The 16,295-nt window shown below is 42.9% G+C and overlaps 1 protein-coding gene across 1 annotated transcript in view; it reads left to right on the top strand.

Annotated features, from left to right (window-relative positions):
• SYT12 (synaptotagmin 12) overlaps positions 1-16,295 on the top strand; it is an 858,259-nt gene that overhangs the window by 421,386 nt on the left and 420,578 nt on the right. The gene's annotated exons all lie outside the window — the stretch shown is intronic.

Below are 16,295 nucleotides of genomic sequence, written 5' to 3'. Positions count from 1 at the left end.
GGCCGAGGTGGGGTACCAGGAGGGGGCCACTGCATCAGTACCCTTTTGACACGCTCTGCTGAGAAGTATGGTGACAGTAGTTCCACTGGAATTAAGCTATGTGTCAACTATCAACTATTAACATCAGTGATGTCATCAGTGTTGTCATTTGAGATGTCATCAGTGATGTCATCAGTAATGTCACTGACCTGTCCAGAATGATGTAATATGTGACGTCATCAGCAGCGCATTGCGAGGGCGCGAGTTATAGTTAGCTAACTATAACAGGGGAATTTCTATCGTTTTGTATGAGTGAAATGTCCAACTAACTATAACGTTCCCAAAACCTGTGTTTTTTTCAGTGAATTTCTAAGGTTTTTTTAAATGCTAATTCCTAACTTTAACGTCTGTAAAACCTATGTTTTTTTCTGTGAATTTCAAAGGTTTTTTAAATCTTAATTTCATATTTTAATATTTATAAAACATATTTTTCTTATTGTTTTTTTTATTTTGCAACTCTATTATCCTTTTTTTTTAACTTAAAAATTATGTAATATTTTCTATCTTCCCCCCAAAAAATAAGTATATCACTTTTTCTTTTTTTAGAGAAAACTAAAGTCCCGTACCGGTGGTCTACTAAGCTCCATCAGCATGCAAATCCTATCCACCATATTGAAATAATGTGCATTTGCAATCCAACGCATTCATGACACCGTGTAACAACATATACGGATGAGGTCGCGCCACCTACTAGTTTGGTATGCGACGGATATGCAGTACCAAGCTGCGCATTACGTCATGTACGTATGGGATTGTGCCCGCTGCGCGTTGTGTATGCGACGAGTGCACACTGCCAGGCCCTGTCTTACATCATAGATGTATGGTGTTGCGCCGGGTACGCCATACCCTCATTTTTTTTTATGTCTCAAAAGTGCATGTAAATAACTTTAAAGTGTATATGACAGCAAGCGATAATCTCATATATTTCAAACATTTATATATTTCTAACTGTAATAAACACATTATAGTAAATATATTGTTTCAAAATTGCATCGGGTGCAGTCCCCTTCCCCACTGTGTGTGCGATTACCATATGACCTGAAAAATAAGCTTTTGATTAGTTCATAACATTTCCCATTGTAGCAGTTCAAGGACACCACCCATTTTAGTCATTCTCTCTACAGCATTTCATGAGACACACCTCTTCTGCTTAGAGAGATTTTCTGAAACTTTTTGCTATGTACACATATCTTGCAGTACACACAACATTCAACGACCATCTTCATCAATATTCATCGTCTGTAAAGTAGCCTTCCACCTATAATAGCCATACACCTAAAGGTTATATAACCAAAGTTTTCCCCCTACCAGAGGTAACATAGTTACATACACTGCCCACAGCACAATGTAATGTAATACGGCCCAGGAGCAGTATCATGCAAAGATAATGAACACACGGACACGATAGATAGTGGAAGTGGCTATGGGCACAAGCGCTCAACACCTTTTTATTACCAGGGTCACATATCCTGTGACGTCTGTGGCGGATGCGTGTGGAGTCAGTGTAAACCAGCCCTCAGGGAATAGTTGCTGCTATCATCTCCTACAACAGTAATCATTGGATCACACACAGACATTCAATAATAAAAGAATCAATAGTTTGTACTGCAGTAAGGTAGGGACAGTAGATGTGAAGTAATACAGAAAAATATTCTATTGTAAAAGAACACAACTTGAGGTATACTGGGACACAATTAATAGATCTGAAATAATATACAAAAAGATCAGTTCTAGTGCACTCAGATAGCCACATGAAAATCATTCAGCATGTCAAAAACCAGCGATGATGTGTGCTGTAGACGGGCAGGCCGTACTAGGAGTAATATCTGTTGCCATCAACAGAACATCATCTTCAATAGCAACTCAATCTAAATTGTGAACACTGCTGTCTACAGTGTAGGCCAGAGAGAGCGGTCAGCAAGGGCCCGCAGCTACGTAAGGTGGAATTCAGCTACACAGTTTGTCATACGAGAAGCAACAAAAAGCATGTCTGGAGTCTGTAATAATACGTATGCATGGTGTAAGACATGGCTTGGCAGTTCAGGCTGAACTGTTCCCATGAGGCACAGGGTCAATGCTGATTTGCATATAGCCATGTCTGAACTGGGGTGGTGTGGAGTGCAAAAAAATGATGGATTTAGGCCCAGATCTCTGTACTGGGGTGAATGTATGACATTGTTCTGCATTCTGTCCATCAACTGTTGTTTTTGCATTAGTCACCCCGAGTGGGATGGGTATGCTCAGACGTGAGTCCCATGCTCTCCACACCACTGGAGTCAAGCTATCCTGGCTGAAGACGGCTGATAGCCAGAAACCGGTCCTAGGATGCTTGATTCCGGTCCAGGAAAGACATGGCTTGGCAGTTCGGGCTGGCCTGTTCCCATGAGGCACAGGGTCAAGGCTGATTTGCATATGGCCATGTCTGAATTGGGGTGGTGTGGAGAGCAAAAAAACGATGGATTTAGGCCCAGATCTCTGTACTGGGGTGAATGTATGACATTGTTCTACATTCTGTCCATCAACTGTTATTTTTGCATTTGTCACCCCGAGTGGGATGGGTATGCTCAGACGTGAGTCCCATGCTCTCCACACCACTGGAGTCAAGCTATTCTGGCTGAAGACAGCTGATAGCCAGAAACCGGTCCTAGGAGGCTTGATTCCGGTCCAGGAAAGGCATGGCTTGGCAGTTCGGGCTGGACTGTTACCATGAGGCACAGGGTCAAGGCTGATTTGCATATGGCCATGCCTGAACTGGGGTGGCGTGGAGTGCAAAAAAAATGGATTTAGGCCCAGATCTCTGTACTGGGGTGAATGTATGACATTGTTCTGCATTCTGTCCATCAACTGTTATTTTTGCAGTTAACTACAGAAGCACAAAGTGTGATGCACCTCAACAGAGACAGTTCTGTGAAAACCCAGCAAAAGGGTATATCGGACATCGTTCATTCTAGGAACAAGACACCGTTCCACTATTGGGACCTAGAGGTGGTTGCACCTGGTTGAATGGAGTACCTTCATCTCCACTCTGAGATGAATTTCTAACATCCTCCATTGTGGGATCAAAACACTGTTCCACTGTTGGAACCTACAATTCATTGCACCTGAACAGAGGTGGTACACAAACATCATCACAGACTTTACCTTCTGACATCCTTAATCATAGAATCAGGACCCCGTTTCACTGTTCAGACCTGCTGTACCACATTGCAATTTAACTTCATGCATAGCAATGGCTGCTTCATTTTCCAGTATTGGTCGTCCAAGAAGATTGTGACTACATGGACCACTAGTTTCACTATCTTGAGAACTTTCATTACTAATTTCAACTGTAATAGTCTTTTCCTTATCAACTTCAGCTCAACATTTTTAAATATATAGCAAAAATTGTAACTGCAACACTACCTTTACATGTATTACAAGAATCTTCGTAACAGTCAAAGTCTCCAAATAATTCACTTTCACTACACCATGGCTTAAACAGTTGCAGAAGTGCTAAATAGTAAAATTCTCGCTTATCTAAAGTTTCACAACTAACTTTCTTGTGGTTTATGAGATTACTCTTTGCATGTTTTACTAAACAACCATGAAATCCAACTACTGCATATTTTCCTTCTTTTACATTCTCTTTAACATTTCTTTTCAAGCTGTAATGTTGAAGTACTTCATACAAACATAGCTGTTCCAGATGTTGACTGCTTTTCGTTTAGTACGTGTCCAACATATTACTTTTAAGATTGTCTGTACTGTCTGTTTTATTTACTGCTAATTCTTCAATTTCTTCAACTGATTTCAAGACTCCATTTTGTTTGCAGGCAAGACCTAAACTTACACAAATGATTCCTCGTGACTTTGAATTTAAACTCGAAGAGCACAATCAGTCTGAACATTCATACAATCCAATTTCTTGGTGGGAAAGCATTTTCAAAGTAAAGCTGTACAATTCTTTACTAAGGCTTTTCTCTTGTGCAATTTCTTTCCACTAGTGATGGATTACCCATGCAGGCTTTTGAGGGTAAGGGTGGTGTGGTTCTGACAGTTGAAGTGTCGCACTTTGGCAGCAGAGGCATTCTGGGTACAATTTAGTTTGTTGACTAAGAGTCTCAAGAGCCTATTGCAGATTCTGTTGACATAGGTGAGGCCTGACAGACTTTAGCTCTGGAGACGTGGGCCCTGTGAGGGAGCAGCTAGTTTAACACCACTTGGTTCATGTGGGATAAGAGTGAGAGATGATTGGTGAGTGGTCAATTTCTTTCAGGCCAAACAGTTGTGAGGTCATATGTATTGCCATGCTCCATGTGAGGAGCTTCATCTTTTTTTTTGGTGTTATTGAAATTTATTGCTACATCGCATGCATTTGATAGCAAGATAACAAAAGAGAAAAAAATAAACACATAGAAAACAACAACCTGTGTAGTAGAGTATGCCATGCATCACAATAATATTTATCAACCATACAATAAAATGCAATACCCATCTTCACCCCGCCCAACAAGTTATAAACCACCCCACAGAGCTATGTTGGGCCATTTACATCATTTCTGGACATTCTAATAAGAAAACTGTCACTGGGGCCCATGTATCCTTTGATCTAGAAGAAACAGCTCATTCTCCCACATAAATGCCAAATTGTTCTCTACAATATACAGCTTTGAGCCACTGTGCCACCGTAGGAGCCGTATTACCACCCCACCCCCAATTTTTTGCCACAGTCTTTTTGCTAGCAGCGTAGTGATGGCCACCCGTTTGTGATTACATGGCTTAAGTGATGTAACAAGTCCCAGCAGACACAACTGCAGAGTGCACCCCACCTCTTCCATTATCATTTGTGATAGAATTTGTGTCACTTGAACCCAAAACTTACAAATAAGCTTACAGCTGCAGGCAAGGTGCAGTAAATCATCCATACCTTCACTACACTGCACAAGCCAGGAATCTTCTCGCAGCCCATATCTTTGGAGCCGTGCAGGCATGTAGTATGTTTGTTGAATGAACTTAAGGTGTAGTTTTCTACAGTTGCAGTTTGCTGTGAGGCACTCAGTGAGTGCACAACATGTCTCCCAGTCCTCCCAAGCTAAAGGAGTCTCAAGCACACCATTCCACCTATTTAGGTCTGCAGATCTAGCCCTTGGATTTTCCCTTAGGGATGTGTTATATAATTAAGTTATCAACCCCCTCTGCTCTCCAGTGGTCAGTAACAACTGTAACGCTTTAAACATCAGTGGCTCACTCAGGAACTCCGGATATAATGACCTTACAGCCGCTCGGAGCCTAGCGTACATGAATCCTAGCATTGTCAAATAGGACTGCTCAGCCATGAGTGCATCTAGTGTAACAAACTGCCCATCGATATATAGGTCCCCTAATGTAGTCACCCCGGCTGTTCTCAGAATTTCCAATGCCCTGGGCTCATGAGTATCCTATATACGAGGAAGTGTTGGCATGGGTGTAACTGATGCATATAGATATATTTCCTTCCTCCACTCCAAGCTTTTGAAGTGCCAGTTGCAGTATTTATCTCCAGTCTAGGGATCTCCGGCCTGTAATGTAATACCATGGCAGTGAGTGGGATTGGATAGCTATCATCTGCTTCTACTGCCATGTGCCAAGGTGTGATACACAAAACAAATTTATTTCAACATTGTCGTAGCGTTATGAATAACACAAAAGCGTTAGAAAACATAAAAGCTAAAGAAGGACCAATTACTTCATTGGATCAGAAGAGGACTGGAGGACGTAAGTCCCAAATATTTTCTTCTATAGCAACGTTACATGAGGACAATTGTTAAACATACAATGTATATAATGAATATTTACATAGTGCGCTCAAAGTGACATGGAAAAGGAGACAGTTAGGTAGGTTGGGGGTGAATGGGTAGAGGTGAGGACTGGGTAAAGGGTGTTGTGATCTTAAAACAATCACAGTGGTTAGAAATGCAACCTTTACAGACTAATTTAGTTCATTAGTTCCATGCATTTCTTTAACATAGGGTACGTGTTACTCAATGGGTTGCTTCCTATGTTAAGAAGATCGGATGAAATCAAGTCTACGTTTCGACCCCTGAATGGTGGGTTGATTGGAACCTCAGGCTGGGGTCTTCTTCAGGACGGGTAGGAACAGGAGCGCTTCGTATAGGGCCGTCCAGTGGCCTATTGAGAATGGACCTGCGTCGGTTCCATAGTGGTGTAGGAAGCTGGGGCGTCGATGGGTATCCAATCGAAACTACACAATTTCAGATCGAGTTGCGTCCGGGTATAATGGGTTAATCTTCTCTGTGTTTAAATTAATCGTTGTCCTCGGAGCTGCCTCGGGAAGGTTGCTTGTTGCAGCGCTGCCCGGGGCGACCGGGCAGCGCTGCAACAAGCAACCTTCCCGAGGCAGCTCCGAGGACAACGATTAATTTAAACACAGAGAAGATTAACCCATTATACCCGGACGCAACTCGATCTGAAATTGTGTAGTTTCGATTGGATACCCATCGACGCCCCAGCTTCCTACACCACTATGGAACCGACGCAGGTCCATTCTCAATAGGCCACTGGACGGCCCTATACGAAGCGCTCCTGTTCCTACCCGTCCTGAAGAAGACCCCAGCCTGAGGTTCCAATCAACCCACCATTCAGGGGTCGAAACGTAGACTTGATTTCATCCGATCTTCTTAACATAGGAAGCAACCCATTGAGTAACACGTACCCTATGTTAAAGAAATGCATGGAACTAATGAACTAAATTAGTCTGTAAAGGTTGCATTTCTAACCACTGTGATTGTTTTAAGATCACAACACCCTTTACCCAGTCCTCACCTCTACCCATTCACCCCCAACCTACCTAACTGTCTCCTTTTCCATGTCACTTTGAGCGCACTATGTAAATATTCATTATATACATTGTATGTTTAACAATTGTCCTCATGTAACGTTGCTATAGAAGAAAATATTTGGGACTTACGTCCTCCAGTCCTCTTCTGATCCAATGAAGTAATTGGTCCTTCTTTAGCTTTTATGTTTTCTAACGCTTTTGTGTTATTCATAACGCTACGACAATGTTGAAATAAATTTGTTTTGTGTATCACACCTTGGGACTTCATGCTAAATAATTCTGTTTTGAAAAAAGTAATTTATGATTAATTCCTGACCAAGAATCCATAGAACCTGACCACTTTATACGTACTTATGTTCACTGACCCAGGTCAGAGAGTTCTTAGGGTATACCCCATTGTTAACTCTCTACTGCCATGTGCAGCAGATAACGCTGTGGAAAATGCCAATAGTTTGCTAATTGAGCTTGGACACACAAATAATGTAATCGTATGTCCGGAGCACCGAAACCTCCTTGCTCACATGGCTTTGTTAGGATGTTCCAGCTGCATGTGGGTTGCTTGCCCATCCATCCTAGTGGTAGCATGCATGTTTTGATGAACTTGAAAAGTGCCTTGTTTAATGCTATATTCACAAACAAATATAACAATTTGGGTAATACCAACAACTTCATGACCGCAATGTGGTCCGCCAAAGACATTGGAAGATGTCAGTTTCGTAATAGCCTGTCCATAATTCATGGTGACCATTACCTCCGGATCCTTATGTACCCAGATGACTAAGTGTCTAACAGGTTCTGTTGCCCAGGTCAGCAGGAACTCTAGATCATATGGGATGGTCCATTGTGTGAAGGGAAATATTGTAGATTTTCTCCAATTCATACTGAGGCCAGAATACCTCTTGAACCTTGCATACTGTCTTATCAGGGGTGCCAGATGAACCTCTGGCTCTCTTACATACCAAAGCTTATCATCAGCATACAAGGATATGGCAAGAGGGCGCTGACGGAACCTTAGTGTGGCAAGCGCATGTCCCTGCCTGATTTTACATGCTAGGAACGGCCAAAGCACCCCCAAATGGGCAGCAACAGAATCACCATTATACATGACATGCACTGCATCTGCAACAGGAAACAAACATTCATTTCCCCACCCACCCACTTCAGCACCTACAACTTACTAAAGCCATCCCCTGTTAACCGAAACTTGTACAGAAATAAAGCACTTTTTCACATCTGTCCTAGGGGTATACCCTTCAGGAGCTGCTAGTGCCTGAAATCCCTCCCGTTGCTTTGGGAGGTATTCTGGTGTACCCATTGATACAGGCCTGGTGTACCCATTGATACAGTATAATCAATATACATTGTGCATGTGGGATCCAAGACCCATGCCGACAAGTGCCCCCCACCTCAGACTCAATACTGATCACCTGAGGTCCCTCTACATCAACTCCCCCTTTTGTCAAGCAATAGCCTTCAGAGCATCACCCCCAGTGTGCAATACCTGCCCGGCAGTCAGCCAGTTAATGTCACATATGGCTAAGATGGCCCTTTGGGTGAAGTCTTATCACCTTCTGGCAGCTGCATAGTTCAGCTCTCACCAACATTTCATACCGCCAGCCTAGTCCCTGTCAGAGGCGTCACAGCCTGGCTTTTCCGCTTGGTCTCTCCGATTCTTCGATAGTGGTTTAACGTAATCTATGCCCTTTATTGGTGAATTAAAAATCGTATTCTTTCCCCTAACCTCTATAAGCAGGCGTGCAGGGTATGGCATTGCGTATTCGATGAGTCTGGCCTGCAACTTCTTTTTATGTGGTAGGGATTCTTTTTGTTCCACTCGAACGGAGGTGGTGAATTCCAAATAGAATGCAATGTAATGCCCTTTGTAGTTGATGATCTGTTTCTCCCTCATGGGGTGCAACACCAAATCCCGATACCGATAGTTGAGCAATATTGCAATGATTGGAAATGGTGGAGCACCCAGGGCAGGCCGCACTGCTGGCGACCTATGGGCTCCTTCCACTATCAGTACCGCAGACATATTTTCAAGCCCAAATATCTCCCTGAGCATTGTCGCAATAGACAGCTCCAGTCTGCCAGTATTTGGCGACTCTGGCAAACCTGTGATCCGGAGATTGGTGCACCATGTCCGCACCTCTTAATCCTCATTTTTAACCTGAATCACTGCCAACACCTTCTCGTTATTCAAGCATTTACAAGTTACAGTTTGTAGGCCATCTTCCGTGTTAGTTATGCACTGTTCTGCATGCCCCAGCCTGGCACACTGCTTGTCTAATTTAGCCGCCAAGAGATCCATTTGCAGGTTGAGTGTGTCTATTTTTCCTTCTATTGACTGCAGGCTATTTTGCATCGCTAGGAGTGTTGCCTCTAGCGCCATGGCACCCTTTTCCTGAGGATACTGTTCCGTGTCTGAGAGCACATGCTGCTGGGTTCTGAAAGTTTTCGCTCTTCAAATAAGAGGCATGCCTGTTGTTTATCTGTTTTCCCCATAATGCCAGTGGAACAAGAAGCCCCCACAGGCCAGCCTCTCTAATGTTAATGTTATTGTGGCTATATCACAGGGCTCGACCAGCTCCTGTACCGCAGACCACTCTTTCTGTCCTGCATCTGATGCTTCGTTTTTACAGTAGCTACATCACACTCATTCTACTTCCAAAAGGTGCAGCCTACTGATCAATTGTAAAGCAGGCTCAAGGTGTTCAATTCTCTTCTCCTGCCAGGATCAGTTTGTACCCAAGGGGCAGGATCCTCACTCCTCCTTCTCCGATCAGCTATCAACAGCCTAGCCCAGGAACCTCCGCACCTAAGCCCAGGCCGGCCTCCATTATCCCCCACAGTCCAGCAGATCATCCAGCTCTGTCAGTTGTGCAGCAGCCACCACCTCGGAGCAAGCGGCCTCACAAACAGTCATTGTGCCGCAGTCACAGCCCACCACACAGCGGATGCACACTGCGTCCACAGGGCCAGCGTCCGTTCATCACTCATCTGCCCGTTCACGGCACCGCGTGGCAGCCAGTCTTCCTTCTTGGAGCACATAGCTGAGCCACTCCGGTTTGCAGCCCCCTCTTGAGCCATCACTTGTCTCCACCACAGCTGCAGCCCCATACCTTACTGTGCGCACGTAGGGCCTCATCAGCAACCCATAGCTGTTATTGTTTGCTGTTCAACTTCACCACTGCTGAAGGCGCAGTCATTTTTCACAGGCCTTCAAGCGCCCTCCCGCCAAAGATCTTCATCTTTGAAGAGCGAAGTTTCAAGTAGATGTGTGGCATCCTTATGTTTACTGACTGTAGTCATTAATTCTTTAAGTGTCGAATTTTAAAGGATCATTCAGTTTTAGAATTACATGGGTGTCATCAGAGTAGATATAGCAGGTAAACATAGAGGAGTCAATTGGCTTTTGGAGTGTAAATATTCAAAAGTCGGGAAAGACTAATCAGTCCTATGTGACTCCTACCCGATGGGTGAATGGTGCTGAGGTTAAAGAAGGCAATTGGGACTCAGTCTGCCAGCTATCCCAATTGGGATGGTGCTGTAGTGTAGTTCCTTTATTCCCAATAGGATCTGTACATTGGAATAATATATACTGTAGTTTAGACGTAGGACTGAAGTCGACTAGGTCTCTACCGAATACATTAAACTTAATAGTGAGTGCCAGCTAGCTCAGAGGTCACTAGAAACTTTCTCGAATTCACAAGAAGGGATTAGTTTCTGACAACCGCATAAACATGATAACTTTGTTTCCCAAGAATAAGAAATCAATCTCTAGAGTCGCGGAAACAATAGATAACTATTTTACTCAGTCAATCGTGCATGCTTCGTTTCACCAGAGATGCAGAGAAATAGAGAGACTGCCGTTTTCAATAAAAGTATTTATTGAACAGTCTTCTTTCTCAAGCATTGGAAATGAACTGCTACAATCGTAATACTGGTTATAAAGTACAATGCATTTAATACGAACAGTATTATAAAGTAGCACTGTAAAAGCATGATATGGTTTCTAAGCCATAAAGTGCATAAATGTATAAAATACATACAGTAATAAATAATGACTAAAAGTACGCAACTGGTGCTTCTAAAATATGCCTACCCGGGTGTATCTAACCTAAGTCTAGTACTAGGGAAGGAGTAAGTGAGGAGTAGCATAAGTTTAGTAGTTCTCTGCCAGGAATCTATCATCCAAGAATTCTCTAAGAGGTCTAATCAGCTCGGTACCTTGGTTTTAGAATGAAGGAGGTCTTGTATCTCTCTCTCAGGACTCAATTTCCCAGAGACCAGCAAGGGTAAGCCGGAAACACTGAAGCTGGATTTCTCGGCAAGAGAAAAGACAGCGTCTCTCTCAGTGTGTCAGCTGGAGGGTCGGCTTCCTTCGGCACTTGCTGCGGCAGGGCGTCGGGCAATTAGATAGTCGATCTGCTCCAAACCACTGTGTGTTTGTCTGGACAAACCAAGGCATATTTATACTTTGAAAGTGCTGAGTTTGACACATGTTTGGACTTAATAACGTCACTCAAAGGCTAAATTCTTGGAAAATGCCAGGAGTTCTTGGAGAACTTAATATTCAAGCAGGGGAAGTCCCTAGCTGCTGAAGGCAGGTTTTTCCAAGAAATTGTTGTTAATTCTCGGAACTTAGTGGAAGTAGCCATGCCGTATTTGGGCTGTATGGCTTAGGCCAAATAGGGTAGGGATTTCTATGCCTATATAAGGATATGATAAAGTATACTTATATAAGGGCATGAATCGGGAAAATTACACTAGGGTCCTAGATTCATTTACAACAGTGCCTTGGAATCCTACGCTACTTGGTCTTTGGAGTAATGGTGCGATGTTGACATTGCTAAAATCTGGTTACAGGTTCAGAATGGGTATTGCGACAACATCATTAGAGTCTAAATAGGTCTTGCGGTTGTTGATGATTGTAATTAATGCACATTCTATAGCTCTGAGTTGGAACCCAGTATGTTTGTGTGAGGAAAGATGAATTAAAAAAATATATATTTAGAAAATGAAAGATTTTAATGAAAGTAGACTGGCATTTAGTATGTTGGGTACATCGTCGCCTTTTTAGTACTTGATCTAGGATGTTTAGATCCTACATTTAGCTCCTCCGTACACCTAAAAAACAAAACATTTACTTGAGCTCATGTTATGCAACTGGCGCTTCTGTAAAACACTCCAATACCTTTGGGACAATCAAGATCAAGTTTGTGCTCCACACAATTGCCTTTAAAAATTAATCTGACCTCATGTGATGTAAATAGCGCTCATGAAAAGCGTCCCAAGACCTTTGTGTTGCTTTAGTTCACATTATATATTAAAAAATATATCACAAGCCCTGGGGAGCTACCGTGAATGTACTTTGATATTAGAGCGCTGCGACTAGGAGGACAAAAGTAAGGAGGTGGAAGGGACGAATGCTGCTGTCATTTTTCAGATTGATGGGAAATAATGAAAAGAGGGGCAGTGTTTTGCATCACTTAATCTCTGCACAGCTAAAAACTAATAACCTGACCTTGTGTAATGTAACTAGCGCTTTTGCAAAGTGCTACAATACCTTTGGGTCAGTCAAGTTTGCACTCTTTAAAAATTCCCCCAAAAATGTATCCAACATAATGTAACATAACTAGCTGTCAGGTAAAGTGCTTCAACACCTTTGTGTCACTCGAGTTCACATTCTATAATAAAAAATGCCTCACAGTCCCTGAGGAGCTGCCATGAATGTGCTTTGAAATTAGATCTCTGAGAGTAGTATAACAGGAAGAGGGAGAGGGGCAGGCATGCAGCAACATGGTAGAAGTTGGAGGGACAAGTACTGCTCCCATTCGTCAAGTAGAGGGCAAATAATAAATACACAAGGGCAGCGGCAGCAGCACTTAATCTCCGCGCACCTTAAAACTAAAAAATGAACCTGACCTTGTGTAAAGTGACTGGTGCTTTTGTAAAGCTCTTCAATACCTTAGTCATATTTACGCTCTATAAAAATTATGCACGTGTTACACCGACTTCTGTAAGCACAGAGTGCGCTTGGTAATGCCTGTTTGCGTTGATTTTCAGCATCAGGTGTTTGTCCTGCACTGGAAAATCAATATGAATGGCACCCTGTGCTGCGCAAGAAGGCGCTCGAGTAGATTTTCTATTCGAGCTGCAATTTTCTCAACGCGAACAGAAGGTTTCTCAATGTGAGCAGTCATGACCACCCGCCACTGCCCGCATTGGGAAATCCCTCTGGCCGAATAGAGAAATCTTGTCAGGTGGTGAATTTTTCTCACTTGCACTCGCCAACTTGACTTTGGGTAGCGCGAGCGAGTGCAGAACCTTTTCAGAACTCCAAGTGCTCCGTGGAGTGCGGTGTGCGGAAAACTCTGCAAACTCTGCAAACGGAGCAGAGTTCACAGCCCGGGCTTAATAAAACTCCCCCAAAAAATGTATTTGACATTGTGTAATGTAACTAACGCTCAAGCAAAGTACTACAACACCTTTGGGTCACTCAAGTTCACAATATATACAAAAGCGTCACAGAAAATGTGATGGGAGTTACCCAAGCCTTGCCTATAACTATGCTGCAATATTGGGCTGCTGAAGTTCTGGTGAACACAGCACGCTAAAGCAACAAGTAGTGAAGTAGGAAGAGTTTTGGGGAAATCCTCACACTTTGAAGTCAGAGAAATTAGAGGCAATTTTGAAAACAGCATTGAAGAGTCTGACATTTCGTCTCTGTATTTGAATGGGACAGGGAGATAAAGTGATGGGCGCCATAGCTGAACCACCGAAGATGGGCAAACAGTGAAATGAGCACGAATCAATGAAGAAAATAGCCCCTCAAATGAACAGATAAACACAGAAATGTAACGTTAACAGTAATTGGGTGGTGCTCTGTGGGAGGAAACCAAACATAAAAAGGAGGGGCAAAGAGGAAGGATTAACCACTAGTAAGCAAGCTTTTGTGAACAACCAAAGGGACGGATAAAAAGGCAGTGAGTGGATTGTAAGCACACAGAGTGAATACAGCATGTCTCGAAGAGACAGCACAGGCACTGCCTAGGCTTGACCTAAAAAGGAGGCGGTTACAAAATTACAACATTACAAGCAGTAGCCATCTCACCTGGCCCTAGCCTCATACTGTTAGTCGAGTTTATGTAAATAGAGTCAGTATTATAGCCCTATATTCCTTCTTATTCCACTAGAAAAACAATATTGGCCTGGCAAGAGTACTCTTATAGTTATTGTTATATCCCCCCCTCACTCTTGGACCTAAAATCATTGTTAGGAGGTACCTTTTCTGATATGTGATCTAGGCGGTTTTTACCGCAGGTTTGCTTCGTTACTGTGTAGAGATTTGGTCAGGTGACTATCCGTGGTGCAACATTACTGATGAAATCCCTTCCTATTACCCCTTTTCTTTTTTCTCTCTTCTTTTTTCTCTTCCTTTTTGTTCCCTTCATTTCTTTTCTATAATTTTTTGGATCATTCATCAGTGCTAATTAGTTGGGTGGTTAGTAGACGACACATTTATTTTTATTTTTATCAATTGCAGAAACGACTACTAGTCGGAGGCTACCCCAAACGCTTCGTGAGACAAGCTTTTAAGGGCGCTAAATATTACAACAGGGACGCGCTGATTTCAGGACAAGTGAAACAGGAACAAGAGAAATTAGTATGTGTTGTCAGCCACTCTAACATCAACTACAACATAAAACAAATCCTTGATATAAACTGCAAGATCTTCAATGTCAACTCAGAAGATAGGCCACTACAGGAACCCACTGTGGCCTACAGGAGGAATCCTAACCCCAAAGACAAACTAGTGCATAGCAGACCTCAGCTTAAGAGAAGCAATCAACAGACAGTGATTAATGGTCTCCCGCCCATCAAAGGAAATCACAGATGCGAAAATTGTAATTTCCTGTGATTCCACCATTACCACACTACAATAGGACTATGGAGATAAGACAGGGCAGCTGAGAGACTTGACAAATTGCAGATGCTCTAACATTGTCTACTTCATCCTCTGCCTTTGTGGCGTAGGCTACAAAGGGTAAACAGGTAGAGAATTTTGCACACGCTTCTCGGAACATAATTCGGTGATCGGAATGCAGAAACTGCAGGCACTCTTGGTGAGTCACTGCCTAGATCTCAGACTCACTGGAGCTGAGTTGAAATGGCTCATCCAGAAGCGAATTAAAACAAATCCAGGAACTACGACAGAGAAAATGAGCAGAGAAAGAGAGACCTTTTAAATTTTCACTTTGGACACAGTACGAAAAGGCCTTAATGAGGAAATACTGTGGATAGTGACATGAAGGGGTCCCCCATGTCCAACACATCTGGGCTTATTCCATATGAACGTGGCACTATTTCATCACTGATACGGATACCATGATATTGCAAGTTAGATATTAGACTCTCTATTGAGGTTCCTGTTAGCTTGCCTATACATGATGTGCACACATATGAATAAAATGTATGGAATTCTTGCCCAATGATGATAACATTCAATATAACATTTCATGAGTGCATGAGTTATCACTACAAATAGAATTTATACTCTTCATTGTCTCTCAGATATGATGAGTATGCACACGAGGTTCAAGTTTGGTATATAACTGAAGGTAGTGGCTATGCACCCTCGGTACATATTGAGGCCATTGCAAGATGGCGTCCTGTGCAAATAAAGTAGGACGATCAGCTTTAAAATAAATTAAAAACAAAACAAGAAGAGTCATATTTTTGACTGTCCTTAGCTTGTTGCTGCCTGTAATGGTTCTCCATTTCACCATTTGGGAACAAATGTGGAGGTGTGGTACATACAATAATAACTGACATACTCCTTACTGCCGGGAATTGAATAAGATTCCACCCAAACATGGCGTTGTTGTTTGAGACATTGTCGGCGCCTCTGGTACAGAAGACACGTCAGGTCTAGTGTTAGATGACACATGACCAGTTCACATACCATGTGATCCCCCTTGAGTTTGAAAAGGCACAGTAAAAAAATTCCACTCAAAGATGGTGTCGTCGTTTGAGATGCTGCTGGCGCCTCTTGGATAGAATCGTCAATAGGTCTAGTGTTAAACAACATGTGACCCGTTGACGCACCATTTGATGTGCCCTCGAATCAGAACAGGCGAAGTATAAAAATAACCAGCACCTGCAAACAAACCCATTGCCATCTCAGCAGGTGGGGAGCCAGCTGCACAGTCACTCGTACACAAGAATCGTCAGTAAGTACGCATTGTACATAGGGAGGGACCCTTGATATTGCCAATGCTGGTGGGCTACTAGTATTAGTACATTCTTCCTTACCAGTTTTATGTGCGGTCCCCCACTGGCCCTTAGCAATGTAGGGGCTTGTGCTGTTCTCATTTGTCACCCCTTTTATTTGTTTCCAACCCACACCTACGGTGCATGTCCCCTTTTGAAA

Source organism: Lissotriton vulgaris, chromosome 2_1, assembly GCF_964263255.1.
Source record: "Lissotriton vulgaris chromosome 2_1, aLisVul1.2, whole genome shotgun sequence".
Taxonomy (NCBI): Eukaryota; Metazoa; Chordata; class Amphibia; order Caudata; family Salamandridae; genus Lissotriton; species Lissotriton vulgaris.
This window is presented reverse-complemented; position numbering and strand designations above follow the sequence as displayed.